The 26,887-nt window shown below is 41.8% G+C and overlaps 1 protein-coding gene across 2 annotated transcripts in view; it reads right to left on the bottom strand.

Moving 5' to 3' along the window:
- LOC124788192 (POU domain, class 3, transcription factor 2) overlaps positions 1-23,674 on the bottom strand; it is a 642,117-nt gene extending 618,443 nt beyond the window's left edge. For both annotated transcript variants that reach the window (XM_047255360.1, XM_047255361.1), the window contains exon 1: positions 23,254-23,674. The gene's annotated coding sequence lies outside the window, so the exon portion shown is untranslated. The remainder of the gene's footprint in view (positions 1-23,253) is intronic.
- Between the last annotated feature and the right edge of the window lie 3,213 nt (positions 23,675-26,887).

The following is a 26,887-nucleotide window of genomic DNA, read 5'->3' as shown; positions in this document are numbered from 1 at the left end:
GTTGCCGATGTTCGCCTGATCAAATATTTAGTATTTTTAATGCCTGAAAATAAACAACATAAAATTGTGTATGTAATAGATCATTTTTTCCTGCTTTTCAATAAAAAACAAGCGTAATTTGCTTTGAAAGACTATTCAATTTGAAATATTTTCCACAGTCGTTTAGGAGATAATACACAATAATCATACATACATTGTCAACAAGTTGCAGATGTTTGCCTGATCAAATATTTTCTATTTTTAATGAATGAAATATAAACTACCTAAAATTGTGTCCGCAGCTCGTAGTCGTGCGGTAGCGTTCTCGCTTCCCGCGCCCGGGTTTCCCGGTTCGATTCCCGGCGGGTCAGGGATTTTCTCTGCTTCGTGATGACTGGGTGTTGTGTGATGTCCTTAGGTTAGTTAGGTTTAAGTAGTTCTAGGGGACTGATGACCATAGATGTTAAGTCCCATAGTGCTCAGAGCCATTGGAACCACCATTTATGAACCTAAAATTGTGTATGTAATATATATATATATATATATATATATATTTGCTTTTCGATAAAAAAACAAGTGGAATTTACTTTGAAAGGCTATTCAATTTGGAATATTTTCCACAGTTGTTTAGAAGATAATACGCAATAATCATACATACATTATCAACAAATTTAAATGCTAGGTTAGTGAACTTTTCTAGACTCAATAATTGCAAAACACATTTTAATTCAGACTGAAATTGGCACACTTTAGAAGTTTTAAGTGCCACTGAAATATTTCATCTAAAGCATCCATAATTGCCCCAAAAAGTGGTTTTAGTTCATAATCTTTCAACTTTTCCCAAGGGATCTCCCGTTTAGACCTCCATGTGACCTATACCCTATCTATTGAGTTCCCCCTCCCCAATATTTTAGTGCTGGTGACTCCCGTGAAACTATCATATTTAGGAAATTTTTAAACCGATTGTTGCACGTAGAGTAGCTCGCGCAAAGTCATATCATTCAAGTAGCTTAAATGATAAACAAAATGTCATTTTCAAATAACATTATGATAGAAAACAAGGGGTATACGCAGGTGGCGATTGTCAAGCCATTGTCCTATCGTATAAATGTGTGGGGTCTTGTTTCATCTTAGATCTGTCAGTCCTCTGTCAAATTCTTCCCACAGTATCACAACTCATTTCATCTTCATCTATTTTATCTTCCCTTTCTATAAATACCATCAAGTAGCCTCGCAACAGCCCTATGTATATTGCTTCCATCTTTCAGCTTCTCTTTCTCCGTTTAGTACTGTCTTGCCATGTGAGTACTTGACATTCAAACACTCGCTTCTATTTCCGCCAAAGATCTCTTTAATCTTACTGTAGGTGGTATCCATCTTTGCCCTAGTTGTACCTATTTCTACGGCCGTGCAGTTGTTCTCCAGTCAACCCTGCTTAATCATTTCGCATTTTGTGCTAATCTTATTTTCATGTCTGTATATCTTTTCGGCACCTCCATTTCCTGCATTTTTATAGCTTCTCCTACCGCCAATTAAATTCAATGTCTCCTGTGTTAATCAAGGATTTCTACTAAGCCTTGTCTTGCACCTATTTGATCCGCCGTTGCCTTCATTATTTCACCTCTCAAAGCAACCTGATCGTCTTCTATTGCATTTTATTCCCCTTTTCCAGTTAAACGTTACCTAATTCTCCTTCTGATACTCGCAATAATCTTAGATTCTTTCAATATATCCAGGTCCCGTCTTTTTACGTTCTCAACTTTTCGCAGCTTCTTAAGTTTTAGGTTCATAACCACATCAGATGTGGTTATGTTCGACGTTATTTGTATTTGAGACTGTGTGTAAATGAAAAGCTGAGTACCTTGTAATGTGCAATTAAAAATACTATGGAATATTTTTCATGCTCTCTAAATTTTTTTCCTGAGCTGGAAATGCTGAGGTATGCATTTGCAAAATCCGTGTGTTTATTATTTTTCGTGGTACAACACGAGTAGTTCCTTCAAGTATCTTTCACTCAAAAATTTTCTGGTAACTCAAGAAAAAAGAACTAATTTTGTAAAACTGATCACCGGAACATCGAAAGACTAAAATGTGAAAGAAATGATTCACGTAGATAACAGTGAAATCTTGGAGTTAACATCTAGTGGAAGAAAAATTATAACGTACATACTGGCACGCAACAGCTGTGATTTTAACATACAGAGTAGAACTTTAACGGGAATTTATTCCAAATGCGATTTAAATCTAAGCCTGCTTTGATCAAATTCCACGACTGGTTGACCTTTCAAGAGCGCAGTTATAACAAGGAATACCAAATGGAACGAGAAACGACTTCTCGAAAATTAAGATTTAGGTAATCGTATTGACATCTTAGATAGGAACCCAAAACTTACATATCGGTAATTTTGTTGAGACAAATTGTAAAGAAGAAATTATCATTCTCTAGTGACTGAATCGTTATTCGCTATGCAGACAATGTCTATAACGTCCTCTCTTTATTCATGCGTTAACAGCCGATGTGTATTGTTTCTTTATTGGTACACAATGTACACAATATCTATCTGTTCAAACTTAGTTAATTCCGTAAGTTCTTAATAACATCACATCTTAGAAGGATGAACAAAAACTGTTCGCTTCCATTTGTGCAGGACTAGCGTCTAAGGCTTAGCGTCAACAGCTGTGTAGACTCAATAACGAGACACCGAACCTTATTGCAAAGGCCGACGTTTGTTAAGGGATTGTATAAGTTAATAAGTATTTTTGGTAATATAACGTGTGTGTGTGTGTATATATATCGCACAAACTTTGAACTTTAGGTGAAGGAGAGAAGGGAGAAGACGATATTGTCTGTCACATATCTTTCTCAATTTGTAAAAGTAAAGAAGACATGGAGGAAGAATTTCTACTGCTCGTTCGCGGCCTCTTAGCCTGGAATCAAGATTAGAATTCAACGTATTGTAAACGACAAATACGTTAGAGACGAATCACATGCTCTGATAGGACAACATTGTGAAGGAAATCGGTCATATCCTTTTCGAAACATACATACCAGCATACGCCATACCCAGTTTAGCAATACTACGAAAACCCGAAATTTGCATGACGTGGGGACCAGTCCCGTTGCTACTGAATGCGGGTCCAGCGCGTTAAGCATTCAACCTCGCCGCTGAATTATGAAATATGCACTGATAAATGAGTCAGTTTGTGTTTCGCAAGCAAAATTGGCAGTAGTCAGCATGTAGACATGACAAAGTGTTGTACACAAGAACTACTCCCAAAGCTTCCATCTTAAAGTCTAGTCTCAACTCCTTCAGGCAAGTACTTAGTAATCGCAACAGATATTTCCTTTTATCACTTTGGAGTCATTCGTGAGTCTGCAATTTACTGCTTGGTGTTTTGAGTGATTTACGTCCATCAGTGGAGCTGCCATACGCAGGTGAATCAAACAGATTCTAACGAAATGAGAGCCAAATTTCTTTCTAATTACGAAGAATTCAGTCTCACTAGCATCTCATTTTTAAAACACTTTCAGCTACTTAAAACAATTTGTAATGCATACAGTTTGTTGCCAGAAACGTTCCCGGAAAAAAAGCTTTAATAATGAAACTGAAAACCTTGATGATGTAGTCGTAATCTCATCGTGATACGGCAGTTAAAGATATTTCTGTGCGCCAACGAGAAACGGCAAATCTAGCTGCGAAGATAAATTCCTTTGAATTTTTGTGGTTGTTTTCACAAGTCGTGTAGATCGAGTTCTCCAGCTGCAAAAAGTGGTCAGTAGAAACGCAGTGGGCTTATAGACCTAACAGAGCAACGAACTGAAAACGTCAAGATGCACATGTTCGTATAAAGGAATCTGAAGTTCGATTCGAACTGCAGGTTGTACCATCAATTTCGTCTCTAATCAACTCGACGTTGTTGGGACGCTACATTCTAGCATTTATGTTTAAACATTACTTTGAATTTCTCGACAAATACTGCTTCTTCGAAGAGACTAATTATAGGACGACATATCGGCGTGTTGCCCTTCTAGTATCTCTGATCTTCCAGAAAGATGACGGTTACCTCGTCACCTTTGACAATGCTTCCTGCAATAAAAGTGCGCTACAAATGAACGACAATGATTTTTATTCCTTGCAGAACATTGATATAAGCGAAATATTTTACAAGAGTTTTTTGACTCTAAATACAACATGTCTTATATGGGATAAAACAGCGGGTAATTTTATTAAGCGGCATTACTGTTGGTAAGCGTGACTCTTGTAGTACCATTCTTCAGTCTTACAAAAGATGCATTGCGCAGTTGTTTGTTAGTAGTTGACTTCAGTGATTGGAGACACGCGTTTCGTGGAAACAGATACATATGAACATTGCCGAATACTGTGAAAAAAATAACAAACCGAGTTCCCAGAAATTCACGGGGACTTCACCAGCACTCAGGATCCCTTGCGACGAAATAAATAATTGTCCTACATCGATTCCATACCATAAATATTTCCTCTGTTTGACTTCTTACTTACTAAACTGAAAAATATACTTAAAGGAAGAAACTTTCGTCGAATGACATAGCTGTGAAGGAATAATGTGTAATGCGGAAGAAAATAAGAAACAATATGTAGCAAATGGATTATGCCCAATGCAGGGTATGCTGATAGGTACATTTCTGTTTTTGGAAAAAAAACTTAAACACAATGAAACTTAGCAAATATATATCATGCGCCGTGTCTATGATCCGCAAGTTTGCGTTTAGAACAGGATACGGGTCAATATGAATTATTTATTTACTTCTTTATTTTAAATGCCTTGGACTCTTACCTTCTTTGTAGTCACCTACGCAGAATTGGAGAAATACTAGGTTACAATCATCCTTGTTTTTTCGAGTTTTTGTAATCTATCGTTGATAATTCCCTTGTGACTGGAAGTGCAGGGTGCAAAGGCGAAGGAAGCAGGGTTGCCAATCGTACGTATTGCGTTTCCGGTATTTGAGGGTTAAAAAAGTATTACCTCATACAGACGTTGCACAGAACGCTAAAATTCCATATTTAATGTTTTTCTTGTAATTTAGTTTATTCTTGTCTCGTGTGTCAAATTACATCAATGTTAGTCCTCAATGTTACTGATTAATATATGTTGGCTTATAATACCACTGCCAAAATTACGCTACGGCACATCGCGTAACTTATTTGTTACTACTAACTACAGCTGAGAACCAACTGCGGTTGTGCGTAGACAGTCAAAACCGACACTTGACATTATTTGTTTCTTGTACGAATAGGATTAACATCGAAGTAATAATATCTAACTCATCTCCTAGGCGAGTTAGGCGGTATTATTCAAAAATATGGATCAACTAATACCGTACTTTACACTATACTGATTGACACAAGTTTTCTGGTCACTATATGTGTATGTCCTTTCCTTAATAAAATAACAGCTGATCGAGATAAAACTTTCGAGTTATTATTGGCGTCCCTTATTGGGGTGTATTAGAAGATGGCGACTCTAGAAGGTCTAACAATACCGTTTCCACAGTCCATCAAGCACGAAGATAATTGACTGAGCGCAAAATTAGTTTTTAGACATCTGTGGCGGAGTCAGCAGATGAAGAAATGTGTGGAATTACAATTTGGGAACCAGAATTGTAGATTGGCAGCGCCTTGTGGAATTACAATTTGGGAACCAGAATTGTAGATTGGCAGCGCCTATGTTGTCTGTTGCAATAAACAGAATTAAAAAAATATACTCATCTTAAATTCTCGTTGTTGTTGATGTTGGCTCGGCTTCTCGTCCTGTAAAAAATTCGGGGTATGATTTCTGCGAAAGCCCAGGTCTTGACATGTTTAAGAACAAAACATTCTCCTGATAACGATGATTCGTCGTAATGTGTCCATGAAATGACTTCTCTCAGTACCCAGACTTCGTTCATTTACGTAAAAGTCAAACTGGATAAACTTGTAAACTTTTGAAATAAACGCTTTCCGTGCCTCCCCAAGTCCGATCTATTCTATCACTTCACATAGATTCTTTCCAACTATCCCGAAAATTATAAACAATGATGTTACTTGCGATAGTACAAAGAGTTTGTTAGATGAGAGTGTAGTAAGACTGCGATAACCTTCATACAGAAAATGTTATTTGGAATACAAACATATTTTGTAAACAACGAGTGATTAGGTAATCTTAATTTATTTCTACTAATACTAATAATTTAATAATTGTAAAGAACGAATGAATAATTGTAAAGAACGAATGATTAGATAACCTTAAACACAGTCTCTATAATTAATTTCTAATAATTTGTGTATTGCCAAAAGTAGTTTACCTGCCAGTAATTGGCAAAGGAAGCAAAACTGGCTACATCGGACAGTTAGCGTTTTCAGAGATAAAGCGGAAACGTAAAGGAACGTATTTTCAAAACATAAAGGTAAAACCATAACATGATACTTAAATTTCAAATAGTAACTGCCATAGTACAAAGAGTTTGGTCCTGAAAACTCACGTAATGAAAATAAGTTTTGCAATTACAAACAAACATAGAATATGAATGCTATCGAATCGTTCGTTTGAAATAGCTGTATCGTCATGTCCTACTGAACAGACGTCACAAACGTAATAAAATGGAACACGTGTGGCCGACGTTCTGATGTTATTTTACTATATGACAACCAGTTACGGTGACTCAGTACACCGTCTAAAAGCCTTAGCTGACGCCAAGGCGTGCCGGCCGCGGTGGTCTCGCGGTTCTAGGCGCGTAGTCCGGAACCGTGCGACTGCTACGGTCGCAGGTTCGAATCCTGCCTCGGGCATGGATATGTGTGATGTCCTTATGTTAGTTAGGTTTAAGTAGTTCTAAGTTCTAGGGGACTGATGACCACAGCTATTAAGTCCCATAGTGCTCAGAGCCATTTGGGGAGCCAAGGGCGTAAACTCCGATTGTACACACGATCTCATCGGTGGCCAACACGTAAAATACTGCGGAAGCCAGTTCATAGATGTTAACCACTACACTTTTCCTTGAAGAATTTTTTCCGCTTATTTTCTAACCATGTGTTAAAAATGCGACACGTAAATTCGCGGAGGAAATTATGTGACTATTACTTCATTGTCTGCGACGATATTACTTTCTATAGAATTTCCCAGTTATGCCGATCTCACCGTACTATTCGTTATTTAATCTGTACATCGAGCAAGCAGTAAAGAAAATCAAGGAAAAAATTTGGAAGGGAATTAAAGTTCACGGACAAGAAATAAAACTTCGAGATTTGCGGATGACATTGCAATTTCTTCAGAGGTAAAGGGGTTGGAAGACCAGTTTAATGCAATGGGTAGTTTTGTTGAAAAGAGGTTATAAGATAAATATGAAATAAAGAAAAAGACGTGTAAAGGAACATAGCCTAAATCAGGTGACGATGAGGGGAATTATATTAGAAAATGTGACGAGAAAATATCTGCCGAAGCAGAGAGGACATGTAATTCATCCTGACAATAGCAACGAAGCGTTGCTGAAAAACACAAAATATGTTTGTATTGAATATAAATTTAAGTGTTAGGAAGTCTTTTCCGGGAGAGACGGGGGTTATTGTCTGGAGTGTAGCGTTGTACGGAAGTGTAACGTGGACGATAAACAATTCAGACAGAAGAGGGTAGAAGGTTTTGAGATTCAGTGCTAAAGAAGACTGCTGAGGATTAAATGGGTGGACTGGATAACTGCTGAGGGCGTAGTGAATCGAATTGGGGATACAATAAATTTATGGCACAACTTAATGAAAAGAAGTGTTCGGTTGATATGAGTCATCTTGAGGAATCATGGAAAGTCAATTTAGCAATGGAGAAAAGTGTGAGGGAAGAAGTTGTAGAGGGAAACCGATGTTTAACTAAAGTTAGCAAGTTATAATGGATGTAGGTTGTATATTAGTTATGCTTGGAACATCAGAATGAAGGAAGGAAGATGAAAATCTAATTTCGAGCGTATGCTTCACTAAGAAACAATCCCTCTGTTACTCTCACAATTACTTGGGGCTGAGTAGAAGCAACTGCAACGTCCTAATTGAAATTACGAAGGAAACAAAATGTTTTGATTAAAAGAATGAGATTACATTCGTACTTTTCTTATGTATGTTTGGGAAAATAAAATAGCTGTAATAAATGATATTTATGAAGCTATTTTTTATTGGTTTCAAAGATCCGGGAGACAACTGGAGACAGTTTGTGTTGGATCTTGGAATGTTGTTGGCTTGAAGATCGTTATGCGCACAGATCTGGCCGTTCCCTCCTCTTAGGCACTCCATCCTTAATTTGGTGACCCGATCTACGAAAATTACACACTGTTCACTCCAAGAATTACGTTTATTCGAAAGAACTTCGCTCCTCTCGATCACGAATCTGCTGTTGCACTGACCGCATTAACTTGTTGGATGTCGCTATTACACAATACTCAGACGAGATAGCAGATGCCTTAAAAATACCTCATGCAGTATTTGCAGTTTTGAAAATGTAGATAGTGGCAAAGTTTAATTGAGTTTCATGGATTATGTTTCCTGTCCTTGCACAGGGAAGATTCTGTCTACACGACTTCGCACGATTTTCTTTTAAAGTAACTTTCCTGTATTGTGGATTATTGAGATGATGCACGAGTAGAACATGGCCAAGACTAACCGTTAGATCAGATCGATGATGCGGAAGTTTCTTGGCGAGTAATGGTCTGACTTTTGCATTTTTTTAATCGTGGAAGAAGGTATCGCCTTGTAATGTCTGCATCCTTTCTTGGTATACAGTGAGATGGAATCATGAGATTTCGCTCATAAAAATCACACGCCCTTGATCAATGTTTCCACTTCACAATCATTCCTCGAAACGTGTCAACACAAATTTGTGTTCCAGTGCACTATCCTTTATGCTGTTATATTCGTTACTAAATTCGTTGTTCTTGTAAGTTTTAGTGTAAATACTAAGTGAGTGTGCCTCTATGGTGGCGGTTGTCCAAAGACCATTTTCAAGCCTGTTCTGTCATCATTTCGTACATTGTCTTTTACATCTTCCATGAGAAGCATAAAAAAATGAGTATGACAAATGCTATCAAATTTCTTCTTTTCATTTTTCGTGTGGTACGTGTTTCGCTTTAATACAGGGTTGTGCTTCAGATGAGGAGTTCTAGGAGTTTCTTTCCCAGTTCTCCTAAACATCAGTCAAACTGATACAATTTCTAGTTTCTGCTTTTAACTTTATAAATAACAGAATTTTTCAGAATTCTCTGACATCTTGTTGTATCTGTAACTATCACACTTAATTACTTTTGTCACTTCATGCATACCACATACTCTATTTCAGTCAGGCCAGTTTATTAAGGCTGAATGAACTTCTGAATTTTCTTTACTTTTAGTCAGAAGTACGAGAACCTCGCCGGTCTCCAATTAAACAGCTGTTAAGATACGGAAATTTGTTAAGTTCATTGTTCAAACTTGATTTATATACTTCCACTCAGGATTTTAACACTTCATTTGATTGTGTACAGACAATGGCCTGAAGGTATCGTTGTTTATCTTATTCCTTCATTTTCTTGGCATAAATTAAGAATTCGTGCTTCATTAAATAAATAGATACAAGCTACTCACTATCAAGTACACCTTAATGTTTTTCGGTATTTTATTTATCATTCCACTCAACAATTTGTACGCAAAAGCGATCATCCAGCAGCTATTTCCTTCGACAACGCGCAATAATGTTCTCCTCAAAACTTTCTGTTTCAAAGAATTTTTTTTACACAAATATGAATGCTGTTGCAGTTCTCAAACATCCAACTAACTTTTGTCGATGTCGCGATACCTCACCAACACTTTAGTCCCTTTTTTGAAATAAAGATTCAAATGCAGCTCACAGTAATTCGTAACGAATATTACCACTAATCATTATTGCGCTGCTGGACAATTCATTCTTTTCATCAGACTTCCTGTTCTTTCCACCTGTCTTCTCTTTGCTCTGTCATTTTTTCGTCTGCTCGTTTGAAATTAAGAACTTCCTCTTTCATTTTCCCGCATTGCGGTTTACCTAACTGTATTTGATGACGACTCTTTCTGTTCATATTCCTTTAGCATCTCTTTATATTTTAGTCCTTCATTTTGTATTTTCTTCTGTGTGCTTACGATTAGCGAAGGAAACGTAATAAATATATCTATTTACAATTATTTTCGTCATTAGGCTTTCGAATGGCTGGTAATACCTTCACTCTAGTTTATCTGATGTTAATAATTTTATCAGTACATATACACCACACGCAGCATCCTCTATAATCAGTTCTACATTATCCAATCTCTATCCCTCCTTACTGCTTTTTCCAGCGGAAAGTTAACAGTAGCTGGATGCGTTAGCTAACGACCAACTTCGTTGGTAAGAGCTTTCCACAGACAAAGTTCGTAACCTATTCTTTTTAGTACCATTTCGTTTCGTAGTCTATCCATAAACATTATTTGTAACGTCCTTCTGGGTAAACAGGCAACAAACGCTTCGAGTTTCTTCTTTCACTGTTTTTCCCATCACCTAAATGTGAATGTGAACGTGAGGGTGAAGCGTCAGAAATGTCATCTTCAAGCCGATATTAAATATTAGCATAAATGTGCTGTAGAAGCGAACATTCTTCGGTTGCAGAAATCTGCTTCTTGATTCTGTCACAATGTGTAGTCTTCTCGTGTTTCGAAGCTTTTGGCAAGTTCTTATATTCTTTTCTGCTACTCTTGAGCAAAATCGTTTTCGCGGTCTATTATCCAAATTTCCCACTATATGTATTACCAATTCTTCTCTAGACTTCAAAATTCTAATTAACCTTGGCCATAAAGGATACGTTATCGCTTCCCCCTTGCACTTCTGTTTTCTCTTGAATTCCTTTTAGAATTCGATTTAGAAAAAGAGTTGCGATAAGATGCAACTTTGTGTTAACATGACCTTGTTTATGAATTTCCCAATGACGGGGGTTCACAGTCATGTAGAGTTTTTTGAAAGACATCATACTCCCCATTGATTGTAGAAATTATTTATTTCACAATTTCGATTTCGGCCTTTGGGCCATTTTCAAGTGGTACTGAAAAACATTTTGCTTCAGAGCATGCCTGTCTATAAAACCCTCCGACATTATTTTGAACATATTATTCGACATTACTTGTAGTAGGATTGAATGCACAAGAACTTTATATTGAATGTATTGTGGTGAACACTTATAGCCTATAGACTGCTGTCATTACGTCATGCTGCGAGAGATAGTGTCAACGTCTGCACTGGCGGTGCGACCGCTCTCGTAGGAGAGTACACCCTTCAGCACATTTCAATGCGTCTTCTCGGTGTCGAGAGTTTGTTTCAATGTACCACTAAGATTGTAGCCGCTGTCCGGCATGAAGCTGTTCTCACGCGTTCTAATCTGAAATGCTTCAATAGTAGAGTCCCAGAATGTAGAAGCGTGGAACAACATTTGAGGTTCATCAAATATTGTTCTGTGTTTATCGTGTGACTGTGCTCACCGACTGCTGATTTCCGGTTTTCGATTTTTAATGTAGTAGTCAGTAACGGCGCCGGTAGACTGACCAATGAAGTGGCTTCTGCCTCACGAAGAATAAAGTTCGGGGACTGTAAGATCGAGACTGTCCTTAAACATACGCAACATCTCGTCGATCTTCTCAGATGATCAGAAAATACGTCTAAACACCTCTTCTCACTGCCCTACCTTGACGTACCACCGCAGAGAACCACAAACGCAAAAGATAGATCTTGATGTGACTGTTCAGCATTTCGCGTTACTTTTATGAAGACGTGCGTCGACCAGTTACTAGCTGCGATTGGGCTACAAGACGCCATCACAGCAGCAGCCCTGAAGGGCAATTGCTCCCTACGGAGGCGACGTAGGATTTCGTCGAATACTCGAAGCCTTACTCAGATTTGACGCGGCAAGAAAACGAAGAATGTCACTAGTAATATTGTCTGCCGGGTCATTAATATATAAAATGAACGGCATTCCTAAAATTACTTCTACAATCCTCGCTGACTCTGCAGCAAAGGTAACATTCTGCGTCCTCCTCTCCAAGAAATAATCAGTCACAAATTTCGCTTGGTACTCCGTATGACCTTAGTTTCGGTAATAAACGTCATCTTGTAAAGGTAGCCAAATACTTCTTAGATTTTTAGCGACATTACGCTACTCAACCTCTGACAGTTTCAGCTTCACGAACTCCGCAACTTTTACCTGCTCAACGACCGAACTCCGAAATTTGTCCCAAAACTGCCACTACCCCCAACACCCGAACCTCGCAACTTGCACTAGACCTGTGATTTTCTTTTGGCCAACCCTCACAAAACGTCAGTAACCCAACTAGTAGGAGTGAAGCAACGTTTAGCTACAGAATGTTATAACATTTTTATTATATAAATGACAGAAAGATAAATCATTATCTAAAATATCTTAACTGACAAAGAATGATGGACACTGTTTACAGAAAATTACACAATTCGATAGCAGGTACTCATACTCGTAAGGTAACATTTAAGCTTTTTACGAAACAGACTTCAAAAAGTGTATTCTTTCCGTGTCAGTCAGTACTGCACTGTTATTGTTCTGGATGAATATTTGTAGATCTTTGGTTTGCTTGTCAGGTTTTGGAGCAGAACCAGAATCGACACTAACAAACATGTAAAGGCTACGGCGAGCCGATCATTTAAAATGGGAATGAATGAAATCTCAAAAAAATGGTTCTGAGCGCTATGGGACTTAACATTTGAGGTCATCAGTCCCCTAGAACTTAGAACTACTTAAACCTAACTAACCTAAGAACGTCACACACATCCATGCCCGAAGCAGGATTCGAAACTGCGTCCATAGCGGTCGCGCGGTTCCAGACTGAAGCGCCTAGAACCGCTCGGCCACAACGAATGAAATCTCAGCACGCATTTGTTATTCTCGAAAGCGCAGAGGACTCGTCTGCCCAAATAAATCAGAAAGATGTATTTTACTCGTCATTATAGTTTTCTATGGGGCAGAAACCGAACAGCGAGTATACGCTCTTCCGGACTTACCATCATTAGCATTTATCTCTTAGTTCCTCCAAGAGAGAAGGAATTATGAAGACACTTCCCTTATCGGACTGCGTGCGGCAGCATGCCGACTTAATAAGTTCCAAGGCGGTGCGCGTAAAAACGGGATTTTCCGGTATTCATACTTCGGGTGCTACTGGTTATAAAACGGTAGGGTCAAGTACTTTGGACTGGCCTTGGGCTAGGAGTCGTTTGTATACCCAAAAGAATGATCGTCTTAGTGTCACTGTCCTACAGTACAGCGTCAAACTATGAACGTTACACACTTCTTTCTGCGTAGACAAATGGAGCCAATCGGTCGGTTCTTGTTGCATTTGATGTGGTCTACGGTGGGCTTGATGCGACGTATGGAGGCACCTTTAGTTCCTGGACGGTTCCTCGAAAAACCCCACAAAGAGAGCTTTTTACTGCATTTTCGCCGTCACCAGCAGACTAAAACCCAGCCTAGGATTCCAAGACGGCTGTGTACAGCAAATGGCTGAAATTTTTACGATATATTCGTAAGATACCGATCCCGAACAGCTTAGAAAATTTTGTAGGTATCTTTATCCGTTTCCAAGATACATAATTTAAAAATGACACTACTTCTACACGTATAATCCGGTATGAAGCGAAATCTTAATTACCGCGGCAAATTGCTCATTTTAACGGTGTATTCTCTAGGCAATAATCTAGAAGAATGATCTCCCCGTTTTCAAAAATCTTTATCCGATATCGCGAAACTCCCCAACAACTTGTTTTATGGCTACCAAAACACAGTCGCTGATTCCAAGACGGATACGGATTGCAAATGGCTGTAATTCTTACGATGTATTCCTAAGATCTCGATCTCATCTCTAACAACCTTGAAACTTTTCCTCGTATCTTTATCCACTTCCGACACACAGAGGTCCAAAGTTACCCTACTCGTAAACGTAAAATACGAACGTAAAATTCGGTGTGAGGAGATAATGTAATTTCTGAAGTGACGTCGCACGGAGAAATATGCCGTAAAGTGTCTCCGTTATCATCCGGGAACATCCTGTTATAGTACTGCAGCACATGCAAAATTTTTTTGCACGTAAAATACGTTCGGAGGTGTAAAATTAGTTTAGCGTTATTTCAGTTTCACATAAACTCTCTAAATTTATTTCTTTTCGTGTGAATTGCATGGTCTGCTGCAGCAGAGAAAATAAGGGAACCAGCGGAAAAGTACTCCTATCTGAGTACAAAAAGGTGCGAATATGTTCCTGTGTATTTAAAATACTATGACTCAAAAGTGCGGTGTCAGCTGCCTCATTCTACCTTCTGCAGCATCTTTGAATTTTTTTTAAAAACTTTTGGCATGCCAACATAATCGTTCTTTTTTATGTTGGGAGACAAGAGCAAAGAGATGGAAAAGTAATAAATCCTGGAAGATAGCAGACAATGGTTGCGTCACAGAAAGAACGAAGGAAACAATGGCAGTGTGGTAGAAACAGTGCGACACAGTGGCATTGGAATATAGTTGACAGTGACAGAATGGTGCTAGGAAAAGATTGAAGGAAACAGTGCAGGGGGGGGGGGGGGGGGGGGGGGGGAAATAAAGAGGAGGAGAAAACAGAAGTGTGTGAGAGCCAGTGATAACGAGAGATAGAGTATATGCCAATGACAACGAGGAAGAGAGGGAGCCGGCCGGTGTGGCCGAGCGGTTCTAGGCGCTTAAGTCCGGAACCACGCGGCTGCCACGGTCGCAGGTCCGAATCCTGCCTCGGGCAGGGATGTGTGTGATGTCCTTAGGTTAGTTAGGTTTACGTAGTTCTAAGTCCAGGGGACTAATGACCTCAGATGTTAAATCCCATAGTACTTTGAGCCATTTGAACCATTTTTGAAGAGAGTGATAGTGACGGTGAAATGAGACGCTATCAGTAGGAAGGAAAGAATGAGATATTAGCAGGAGAACAGAGCAAGAGGGAGACAGTGACAGTGAGCGGACACTATAGTAGTTGGACAGAATCAATGCACCACGTATTAGCGTATCTCTCCATTCCAGTCGCGAATGGATCGCTGCAATAATGCGCGCTTAAATGCATCTTTGCGTGCTATTACTAGTCAATGTTGCCTTCACGGCTCCTACTGGAGCGATAAGTAGGGAGATGAAGGATATCTCTTAATTCTTCAGTTGAAATTGATTCTTGAAATTTTGTAAGTAGGCTTTAATGGAGTAACTTGCGCCTGTCTTCAAGAGAGTGCCAATTAAGATTAACATTTCGGCGATGCTCTGCCGCGAGTCAAACGTGTGACAATTCGTGCCACCCTTCCTTGAATACGTTCACTAGCTCCACTTAGCCACATCTGGTGTGAGTTCCACACACTTGAGCTATTTTTTGAGATCGGACACAAGTGATTTGTAAGCAGTCTGTGAAACTGTCGTTTTTCATCGAATATAAATTTCTTGAGCTAAAGAAAACATGCCATGAGTTAAGGTTCAATAAAATGTTTGCAACACCTCCTGCCAATGAACCGAAGTTTCCCATCTGCACCGAGGGATGTGGCGCGGTGGTTAGCACACTGGACTCGCATTTGGGTGGACGACGGTTCAAATCCGCGTCCGGCCATCCTGATTTAGGTTTTCCGTGATTTCCCTAAATCGCTTCAGGCAAATGCCGGAATGGTTCCTTTGGAAGGGCACGGCTGACTTCCTCCCCCATTCTTCCCTAATCCGCTGGGAGAGATGATCTCGCTGTGTGGCGCGAAATGTAATATTATCGCTTTAAATTGTTTCTTTTCTTAGTCTTTGTAGAGAAATACTTATGTTTTTCAAAATAGTTCTTTATTAGTAGAAAAAATACAAAAGTTATTACATTAGTAAAACTTAAAAGCGTTGTCTCGTTCGAAGATAAGGTACATTACGTTCTATACAACTGTATCTAGTGTCACTTCGATTGTCGTGTTTGGCGCCTCCTTCTAGCGTCTTCTTCGTCGATGTACCCGGGATTAGCGGGATAAAGTGGCGCTCCGTTAGGCGTAAGGAGTTATCACCATCAGCCAATCTCCTTCCAGGACTGCCCTCTGTTTGCGGTCGATGGTGAACTCTAGGATCTGCTGAAAAACAGATATTGCAATATTTCTTCCTGTTTGAATTTTACGTAACACATGCATTTTCAGCAGGGACAGATCCACCAAATGAAACAATACTTTTTTTTGTAGCATTTTACAGTTTTCGTATACTTTCTACTGAGCTCAGTATCATGTTGCTAATGTCGGTGTCCCCCATATTTGCAGTGTAGCTTACGATGCAAGATGGTTTCCTTTTTGCTTCATTTGAGCTTCTGTCGATTTTTTCATTTGCTATAACTTCGCTTTTATGAAGAGTTTAAGGCATCCTGTTTTCCCGCTTGTCCTGCCACTTAAGAGCAATAAGGTTGACATAAATCCGATCTCACTTGTTTTAGGTGTTTTTCATAATGCAGGAAAGCCTTTACGGTTTTTCTTTACAGGACAACAAGCGTTAGTCACTCTGTCATGCAGATAAGAAACTAATGCCGAGCTAGTGTACGAATTGTCAACATACAGTCTATGACCTTTACCACGTTAGCGTTCTAGTAAAGTAAGAACAATGCTCCCAGGTATTCAAACATCTACACCAATATCAGTTTCTGTTTTTACGTTCGTTGCTTCACCCATATAAATAATAAAGTCAAGAGAATATTCCAATTTCACGATCACGCGACGTTTGGTGGCAACATGATCATTTGGCGTACTTGGACAATTTTGCTTTTTGAAGGAACAGTGACAGGAGATAACTATTGGATATGCTTCAGAATTACGTGGTACCAGGATTACGACGTGAGCTGAAAACTTTCAAGAAATTTGCTTTCAACACGATGGTGCCCCACCACATTATTGCCACTATCATCCGCAATTATTTAAACAAAAGTTTCCAAAGATTGATTTAAGGGGAGATATTGACACGCCTCCAGGTTCACCAATTATCAGGCCTATGGATTTTTTCCTGTGCGGTGTCGATAAGGACGCTTCTCAAAAGCCTCAGACCATTGCTGAACTAAAAGACTACAATACATTGCGCATTTCGTGATTTAGACAATGATATCACACTATTCCACAAAGTGTGTACCAGTGTTTCAAAAAGACTTCAAATATGCATTAATAAAGACGGAACACAGTTTGCAAGTGTTGTTTGTATTTGTAATGAAATATAAATTCAGTGTTATATTTAAATCACTGTCCAGTGACTTTGTGCCATCCTGTTCAGCCTGGTGGAAGGATCATAAGTATCCGAGGCTGTTGGTTGGTCAGTTTGGGGTGTAAACGTACCAAACCATTGGGTCATAAGTCCCTTTTTCCTCACGCAAACAATGCTCTAGTAGCGGCAAAAGGAGTCAGGGAAAGGTAAAGGGCGGAAAACTAACGGGGAACCGTAAGGAAAGAGAAAACGAAAGAAGCTAACCAGAAGGGGAAAACGTACACTAAAAGGAATAATAGTGGGAGGTATTACAATAATACAGCAGATGACGGACGCTGGTGCCGGCCAGAGTGGCCGAGCGGTTCTAGACGCTTCAGTCTGGAACCGCGCGACCGCTACGGTCGCAGGTTCGAATCCTGCCACGGGCATGGGTGTGTGTGATGTCCTTAGGTTAGTTAGGTTTAAGTAGTTCTAAGTTCTAGGGGACTGATGACCTCAGAAGTTAAGTCTCATAGTGCTCAGAGCCATTAGAACCATTTGAACCGACGCTGGCTGATCACACGAATAAAAAAGGATGAGCCAGCCACTCTGCAACACATTAAAATTTCCAGCCTAAAAGAGAAGGCGAGATGAATATACATAGGGACAAGAAGAAAGCCAAGGCAAACAAACAGCAAAGAAAGAGTGCGGTAGATTTAAAATGGACGGTCGGTGGAAGCCTGGAAGAGAAGGCCCGACGCCCACACTTAGATTGTGTGATAAAAACCCCCCTTACGAGTAAAACAACATCAGCCATTGAGCGATTGTCGCCCAACACCGGAGGCAGGGTGCTGGGAAGGTTAAAAGTCCGCCGCAGAGCGACTAAAATTGGGCAGTCCAGCAGGATGTGGACGACGATCATCTGGGGGTCACAGCAGGTGGGTCCTCGCGAAGAAGGAGGTGGCGATGTGTTAGCCAAGTATGACCGAAGCGGAGCCGTCAAAGAACAACGGAGCCCCTGCGAGTGGCTCGCGTGGGTGACTGCCACGCATTTGTTGTGGAGTCCAACGAAAGAAGATGAACATAAGACACTGGCACACATTAATCGTCTTGAGGTAAATGACTAAGAAGTTATGCCTCGAGGAAAGGTGTGACGAGTGCTGCTAAACAGAAGGCAGCGAGCGGCGCGGCGGGCAGAAGCAGCAAGTGTCGGGGGGCGGAGCTGCGCGGCAGCGCCAGCTGGCGGCGACGGCAGCGGGGCGCGCGACGGCAGGCGGCAGCCCAGCCGCCGCCGGCGGTGCCCAAGTTTTTCGGCCGTGTCGGAAGTAAAGCAGCGGCGGCGGCGGGCATGCGCCCTGGTGACCTGCTCAAGAAGGCGGCCGGGAGGGGGGAGGGGGTAAGGACGAGGAGTCTGCCGGCGCCGCGCCGCGCTGCGCCTTGCCAGAAGCCCGCGCGCCGTCGCAGCCACCGCCGCCGCCACGTTGCCCTGCCGCCTCTCGCCGGCCGTCGCGGCGCTCGTCTTCTCCGCCGGCGGAAGTCGGCGCGCAGCTGACGTCGGCTGCTCGAGACGCCGTGCGCGCCTCCGGTTTTCGCGCTGCGTGCTTACGTGACGACTAGCGAGTGTGTGCGTCGGCTATATTACTGAGCGCCTGCGGTGCTTAGGTCTACTCGTGCACAGAAGATCAGCCAATTTACCCGCTGAGATTCGCCAGCAAGTGCACCGTAACGCTATTCTTCGTACTATCTTAGCGTCGTTGCGTACAACCACCATGAAGACGCATAAAATCTTAATTGTTCTCCAACTATTTTCGACATTATGTCATCGTCTGGTAGGCTTAAGAATTTTAAAACGGCGTAAAAATATTACATATCCATAATTTTAAAACTTACCAAACGTATATGTAGCGCCGCGCAAAAAGTGGGCTGAGTGTTGTGTTCTAGATCGTCATTTTCACGAAGCTAAATAGATTTATGGCATATTTTAATATTATAGACATGTAATATATTACATCATTTTAAAATCCTAAGTGTACCCCACGATGACATATCGTCGAATCCACCTGCAAAACAATAAAGCTTTGTGATGTTAATACGTAAGATGTTTTTTTTTTTTTTTTTTTTTTTTTTTTTTACAAAAGCTAAGGCGCACAACTTACAGAAGATTTTACATACTTTTTAAACTTACTTTTTCTACAGTCACATAATCTCTCTCTCGCATAAAATATAAAATGACTACAGATTTATTTCGTACTCGTGTTTTTCAACTCTTAACATTCGCAGAAAAAAAGGTACCGCGCATTATTCAAATATGGATCTTTTAGTTGTAACTAAACTCATCATTGAAATATACGGAGTGCATTCCACACGGTTGTAACCTGACTGTGACAGTGTGCCTAGATTGATGAACTGTATCACTGCACTTTTCTGTTGATTGTAAAATGTGTTTTATTGTTGACGGCAGTGACGTGGGATGGTCTGACTTGAATGAATGCAACAGTAAGAATGTTGCCATACAGGCTATTGCCAATAATTTCAAGATAGCTGAAAATGATTAAAACAGGTAGTTAATATAGATTTATTATTCAGTAACTTCACCAAAGGACTTGCTCGCGTCTACGAGCGCAAGACTAACATTTTAGTCACATAGTCGTTTGACGAAAAAATTGTAATGGGTATCATTACACCGACAAGGAAAGTACAATTTTACATACTTCCTACGAGCGCTTTTTCTGTGTTCTTTACAGTAAAACTAAAATTCCAACACTAGTATCACTGTCAGTGCCGAAAATCATCACTGGCCTATACGGGGAACGTATCGGAGCTCACCAAAGCACTCGTTTGCTCGTGTAGGCTCAAATTTGATTTTGCAGTCGTTTAAAAAAACTGCTTATTCGGCGTGACGGAATTGCGAAGAACTGTGCGATTTTGAACACGTTATCGTAGCGCTATATTATTAGAACTTTTCCTCAGAATAAATGTGTGCGCAGAGAAAAATAACAATTGTGTGACATGCCAGTGGTCGGCACAAAATGGGAAAGGCCGATAACATGTGCTTAATAATTGCAAAAAGTGTCACTTCTCTAGCTCCAACACCAATTCTGCCGCACCAAGTAATAATAAATAAATACATTTCTTTTCCTTTGATGAATTTTCGAACAAAGACAAACTTCATTTCATGGAATAAACAGATACAGACAGCTATTGAACTTGCTAGGAATTTTATACCGACAGTTTTCTCTTCTTGTCATACGAACATTATTATTCTATCATTACATTTAACTTACATGTATTACACAACACGCATATCCGCAATGAGTTGCGTGTGACCAAGGTAGCGACGAGCGTGAACATTTGAGTTAAATATTTTGATCTTAACAGAAATTTTGTTGTTTGGGAAACCAAAATGTTACGGAGTATAAATAAATTTCAATTTCATATGTTCGACAGCGCATTTTGCCTGTATCCATGAAGTCTCGTAAGTATGTTAAGAATTTCAGTTCAGTAACATTACTAAAATATGTGACTTACCTTGTGTGTACATGTGTAGGGGCCGTCCTGGCGCTGTCTTTACGTCTATACGTGATCATTTCGTAATATCACGAAAGAGAAGAGAAATGATATGAATAGCCTCCTTCATAGATTTTACAAAATTCAAATTACAATTTTGTGAATATGGCTACAAAAACAGCGATTAAGTTGAAAGAAATATGCCATTTTTTTCCTCTGTCTAATAAAATATTTCGAACTGATAGTACGTTGTTGAGGTTTGTACAGCAATAAAACCCCAACCAATAGTACATTTATATCTTTTTTTAGATATCAGTAAAGCACTTTCCTTCCAATGGCGTTGTTAGAGCGTGTTGGAAGTATATGTAGACTGTAGCTAGTTTGCCAAAGATAATTTCTGTAAAAGCTACCTGGGATGCAAGAAAAGACGTTGATCTTAACAGAAGTAAGAAACGACGTGGTTCACTTGGCTGCGAGATTTATTCTAATCTAAGTGGCACACACGTCTGCCTTTTAGTGCTAAGTACCTGAAATATTTTTCGTTGTGCGCTGTTCGCAGAAACAATTTTTGGAACAGTGCGCAATAAAAATGAAAAGAATCTATACTACTAAATAACAGCAAGTCTAATAAGAAATGACAACTCTACAATAGCAACTGTACTACAGTGAAAGGGGGGGGGGGGGGTGTTTCATGTGCGTGCATTCTATTGTACGGGCGTAGTTGTTCAGCAGGCGAATACAGTTCTGTTAGCCGAAGAAACACGTGGCTCCGCGTTTGCTGCAGATACGTGATGCCCGGTCGTCAAGAGCAGAGTTCGGACCTCCCCATTTTGCCTAGTCCAAGATCAGCGCGTTATTTACGACGGATCTGTCGGGTGGCACTTTTCGCTCTCCCTCCGGCGCGTTTCCGCCGGCCGTCGCAACGGTCTGTGTGCAGACGGCGGGCGCAGCCTCAGCCGCAAGTATAATGAGCGCCTTGCAGTGACGTCGGCCACTATTACTGCTGAGTAATGGTGTTATTACTCCTCCGCAAGACAAAGAGTAACGCACGAGGCGACGGCGCTGCTCCGTGGGATTGTTGAGCCGGAGGAGCCTAGCGGACCCATGCTATACACACGCACAATCACTCACACACGTACACATACACACACAATTCGCAATTAGCTCCACAGGGGAGGGACACATTAATAATTCCAAATTGTTCCTGACTGAATCGATTATCGTGTTAGCTTTCCTGAGGTAAATGGCTATTTCGAAAGCGCGGCGCGGCCCTCGAGAGGGAACGAGAGAGACAGGCAGAGACAGAGGGGGGGCCGTGGGGGAGATAAGTACGTGGCGCAAAAAGGGAACGGGCTCCCCTCCTCCGCGCGAGTAGCATGGTAATTGCGCGCTCCGCCGTGTCTTGTCCGAAGAAATTACACTGTAGCCTGCGGAACGGCCGCGAAAGTGCACCGGTTGTTCGTTTGACAGAGTGAGGTCGTGCGCGCTGCGAAGCGGACGTGCGGGGGACGATTTGTGCCCGTTTCGCGAAAACACAGGCGAGCGAGTTTTCGCAGTTGACGCTCTGATGAATGGGCGGCTTCCTCTGGCCAGTAATTACCGAGCCCACTTTCTTATTTCCCGGAAGCTTAACGAGAGGGAATTACAAAACACTCCTCCACCTCTCCCTCTCTCGGCCTCCTTTTCTCACGCCTGCCAACCATCGACTTCTCGAGATGCAGTTCTAAATTATCCAGGCCAAATCTATGGCGTATAATAAGTACTATTACTGAGTCGGCTGTTTATCATACGGTAGGACTGTTTTCCCGGCTGCTTGGGAGTAACTTACAAGCGTGTCGCGCTGTCGGGGCTATTATCCGCTCGGGAAGGGACGCTCAATGGGCGTGCGACGTTTGGGAACGGATCTCCCCCGAATCGCTTTACCGGCGGCGTGTCGGTTTCCGCGGCACATAAAAGTCAATATTGTTATTCGTATTACGGTGCGGCGGTTTAATCAGTGTCATACAAAACGCACGCGGCGCCAGAGCGCGCGAGAGAGGGGTAAACTGCCACGCTGCCAGTTGGCCATTATTACGTTTAATTACTTCTGTAATGCAATCAGCGATATATGGCGGGTGCAGCGTCAGATAATTGAAAATGCGTCATTGGACTTACTTGAATAGCGGAGCTAAATTACGGTAATCGCAGGAATTCGGACGGGCAGTGCGAGCGCGCGCGCGCGCGACTTTGTGAAATTGCCGGACCTGCTTTTTACGTTCGCTACGGTGGTCTGGTTGCGTGAGAGAGACAGTGGTCTCCTCCTCTCTCTCTCTCTGTCTCTCCTACCGCCTCACTGTACGCACCTCCTCCCCTGTCGGGTCTTGCTGCGCGCCGCAATTAACGGAACCACTAATGAACAGTGCGCTAATCGACATTAATCCGTCTCCGTCGGCGTCGTCCGGAGGCTGCCCGCCAGACGAACATTTACGACCCACAAACACACGCGTGCTTGCACGCACGTGAGACGGCAAACGCGGAACAGCTGACACGTGATGCGCCGGCGGCGAAGCACTCACCTGAAGTACAGAAGGTCTGCGCGTCCAGCTCAGCGCGTCGCCTCGGCGCCTCCGCCGTTCGGCCCTCCTCCGGCGAGGTCCGTCTCGTGCGCCGCTAGCGTCTCAGCGACTGTCAACAGCAGGCGCGCACTCGGCGACAAAACAAAACACGCTGCACTTCCGCCTCAGCACGTGACAGCGCGCCGGCGTCGAGGAAGGTGGGGATAAAAAAAACAACAGCGATCGAGTCTTGTGATTCGTCGGCCAAAGTCAAGTCAGAAGAGCTCCATAGAGGACGGGCCGGCTCGCCACGAGTGTGGAGCGTGGTCTGCGAGCGCTGTCACAGGCGTCGTCCCATCACCGGCAGCGGTCACGTGGCGGGGGTGGTCCGCAGGAGGAGCTTGTGCGTGCGCGCAGCCGGCTCCGCGTCCTCCGCGCAGCGCTCACTTGACGCGACTGAGCGCGCGCCACCACGCTGCTAAGACAGAGCCATCTAGCAGGCGGCCGGGGAACCCCCTCCTCCCCGGCACGGCACTCCCCCTCCTGCACGGCGGCCGCCCGCCCCCTGCCCCCCGCCCGCCCCGCTGACGCCCTTCCGCAACGTCCCCCACGCGGCGCGTGATGAATATCCCCCACCCTGGGTCCCTCCTCGGCCAACCCTCTTTCTGTACAACGCACAAACGGGGTCGCGTTTGCGCATGACCGAGAATTATAATTAGATTCGTAATGTCCAGTTATTATTCTTCGGCGCTACTAGCCGCGCAGAAAACATCCGGCAGGCGGCGAACGCGCTCGCGGGTGGGAACAAAGTGTGCGTTCTCCGCAAGGAGCGAAGGGGCGCGCCTTCGTAGTACAACGGGACGCATCGCGTGCGACTACCGACCACCGGGCATCGCGAAATATCCCCGATGTCTTGCCGAGTGCAATGTGCGATGGTACTTATTTTGGTCGAATTTTCTTATTTATTTTCACACTCCACTTGCCACGCCGTTTTAACGCAACAACCCATTGTTGTCAGCTTCCTATAAACACTACAGGATTTGAAGCCTTCTGTCTAAGCCCGTGTTAGTTCATCTGTAACAGACTTTGTGAATACTGCCTTAGGGAAAGCTACATTGTAATTTTACGGTACCTGAAAAACATTTTTGTTTTGACTGTGTTCATTTCTAAGTCATGGCATCATCATCAGGGCTTCAGGACCGCAAAATGATTGATAAAAACCCTATTAGAAAGACAGTGGAAGGACTTTTTTTTATTACGTCGTCAAACACTTATTGTTTTTATCTTAGAGCCATAGAAATTGTGCTATCATTAATTTCCTTACAATCTCTTTTCTTTGCTCCACATTCAGTTGTTCTTGTGGTTGCTGCGCTGGGTGGTATTTTCGCTGCCGCAACCGTTCACCATCTGCAGTTTTTCGCCGAACTGTTATTAAGATGTTCTCTAGTTCTAACATGCGACTATGTCTTAAGTTTCTCCGAGTCTTTATTGTATGTATTCCGTTTGCGGTAGTTCCTGTTTCTCAATTTGTAGAAGACGAAATGCTATGATATTTACTTTCCTTCCAATCCTCACTCAGTCTGCCTGAGCAATCATTGCGACAATGTGCGTTTCGTCGATAAAGATTGAAACATTTGTCACCCAACAGAACCACTAGAAACAGTAATAAAAGGGCACTCACGAAAAGTAATCCGTAAACTCATCTCTGGAAAGAAATACCGGTAGGCGTAAAATTACAAATGACAAAGGGAAAGCAAGATGAGCGTCTACCACTGAGAGCAGAGAGCTACTTTAACGACCAAAGAATAGCATTGATGGCTGAGTACCACTACGAAATATGTCTCCGTCAAAGCGTTGAACAGTAAAACTGTTGTGTTCGAGATGCTGACCTCAAAAGATTTTAATTCGCTGTTTTCTGACAGTATGCCAATGTGTCATGATAAATATACAACGAACTGCGTTCGTAAATGGATACATGCTAAGACGCGATAGCATTTCATGTTATGCTCTGTTGTCAACTGTTTCCGAAATACAACAAATATTAGAATCCCTGAGGAATGCAAATAGAACCGAACTGCATGTTTCTTGATCTGTTTAACTGTCAATTTCCTTTCAAAAACCACGTTCCAAAACTTCATCCTGAACCTCAATATTTTTGCAACTCGTGTAGACAGATCTGTTCGTAATCGGAATAGGTAACAATGTTCTCCTTTAACATATCCACAAATATTTGAAAGACGAAAAAGCATTTCCTCGTCTTAATGGAATTATAAAAAAAATTGTAAAGGAATAGTGATAATAAAGTACGCAGTACTCCACTAAGTTACTACCGCGTACGCTGTTCTTATCTCTCAGAGATGTCAGTCTGGAAAACTCTTAAAATGAAACTTTCCCTTCGGTATGGTTCATATTCTCAGATCCTAATTTACTTTCGTTTCCCCGTGGAACACTCTGTATTGAGGGTGTGCTATCTAAGATGGACATCCTAAATATTTAACTAACAGTTCAATTTTTCAAAAGTAAACAAACACTATGAACAATACAGGGTGATTCAAAAAGAATACCACAACTTTAAAAATGTGTATTTAATGAAAGAAACATAATATAACCTTCTGTTATACATCATTACAAAGAGTATTTAAAAAGGTTTTTTTTTCACTCAAAAACAAGTACAGAGATGTTCAATATGGCCCCCTCCAGACACACGAGCAATATCAACCCGATACTCCAACTCGTTCCACACTCTCTGTAGCATATCAGGCGTAACAGTTTGGATAGCTGCTGTTATTTCTCGTTTCAAATCATCAATGGTGGCTGGGAGAGGTGGCCTAAACACCATATCCTTAACATACCCCCATAAGAAAAAATCGCAGGGGGTAAGTGAGGCCAGTGATGAAGTGCTCTGTCACGGGCTGCCTGGCGGCCGATTCATCGCCTCGGGTAGTTGACGTTCAGGTAGTTACGGACAGATAAGTGCCAATGTGGTGGCGCTCCATCCTGCTGAAATATGAATTGTTGTGCTTCTTGTTCGAGCTGAGGGAACAGCCAATTCTCTAACATCTCCAGATACTGTAGTCCAGTTACAGTAGCACCTTTGAAGGAAAAGGGACCAAAAACTTTATTGGCTGAAATGGCGAACAAATGTACAACTAAATGAAACTTTATAGCTCCCTTAATTCGCCGACAGATAGTGCTTAGCTCTGCGTTTTGTCGTTGCAGAGTTTTAAATTCCTAAAGTTGTGGTATTCTTTTTGAATCACCCTGTATTATACAAAGGATCGAACAAGCTTAATACTCGCAATGTTTTTGTCTGCCGTGTATTTGATATCCCATGAAAAGATACCTGCAATGATACAATACATGTCAGTGCTTACAGCCGAACTACCCGAAAAAATAAGCGGTGATGTAAAGTCCACATCTCAGTTATAGCACCTTTCTGTGACAGTCATGGCGCAGATGAGCTGCTTAGTTAAGCATGTCCATCACATTTAACGTACTGACTTTGTTTACGTTAAGATTCGACTGTGAAATTAACCTGTACCAAGCTATGCTACACATTTATCACGACTTATGGAATGCTCCTCAAAATATTGTGCCAATTTGAAAAAATTGATATCTTTGCAGAAAAAAACGGTAACGAAACACCGAAATACTC

This window comes from Schistocerca piceifrons, chromosome 3 (genome assembly GCF_021461385.2).
Source record: "Schistocerca piceifrons isolate TAMUIC-IGC-003096 chromosome 3, iqSchPice1.1, whole genome shotgun sequence".
NCBI lineage: Eukaryota > Metazoa > Arthropoda > Insecta > Orthoptera > Acrididae > Schistocerca > Schistocerca piceifrons.
Note: the sequence above shows the minus strand (reverse complement) of the source record. Positions and strands in the feature narration are given on the sequence as shown.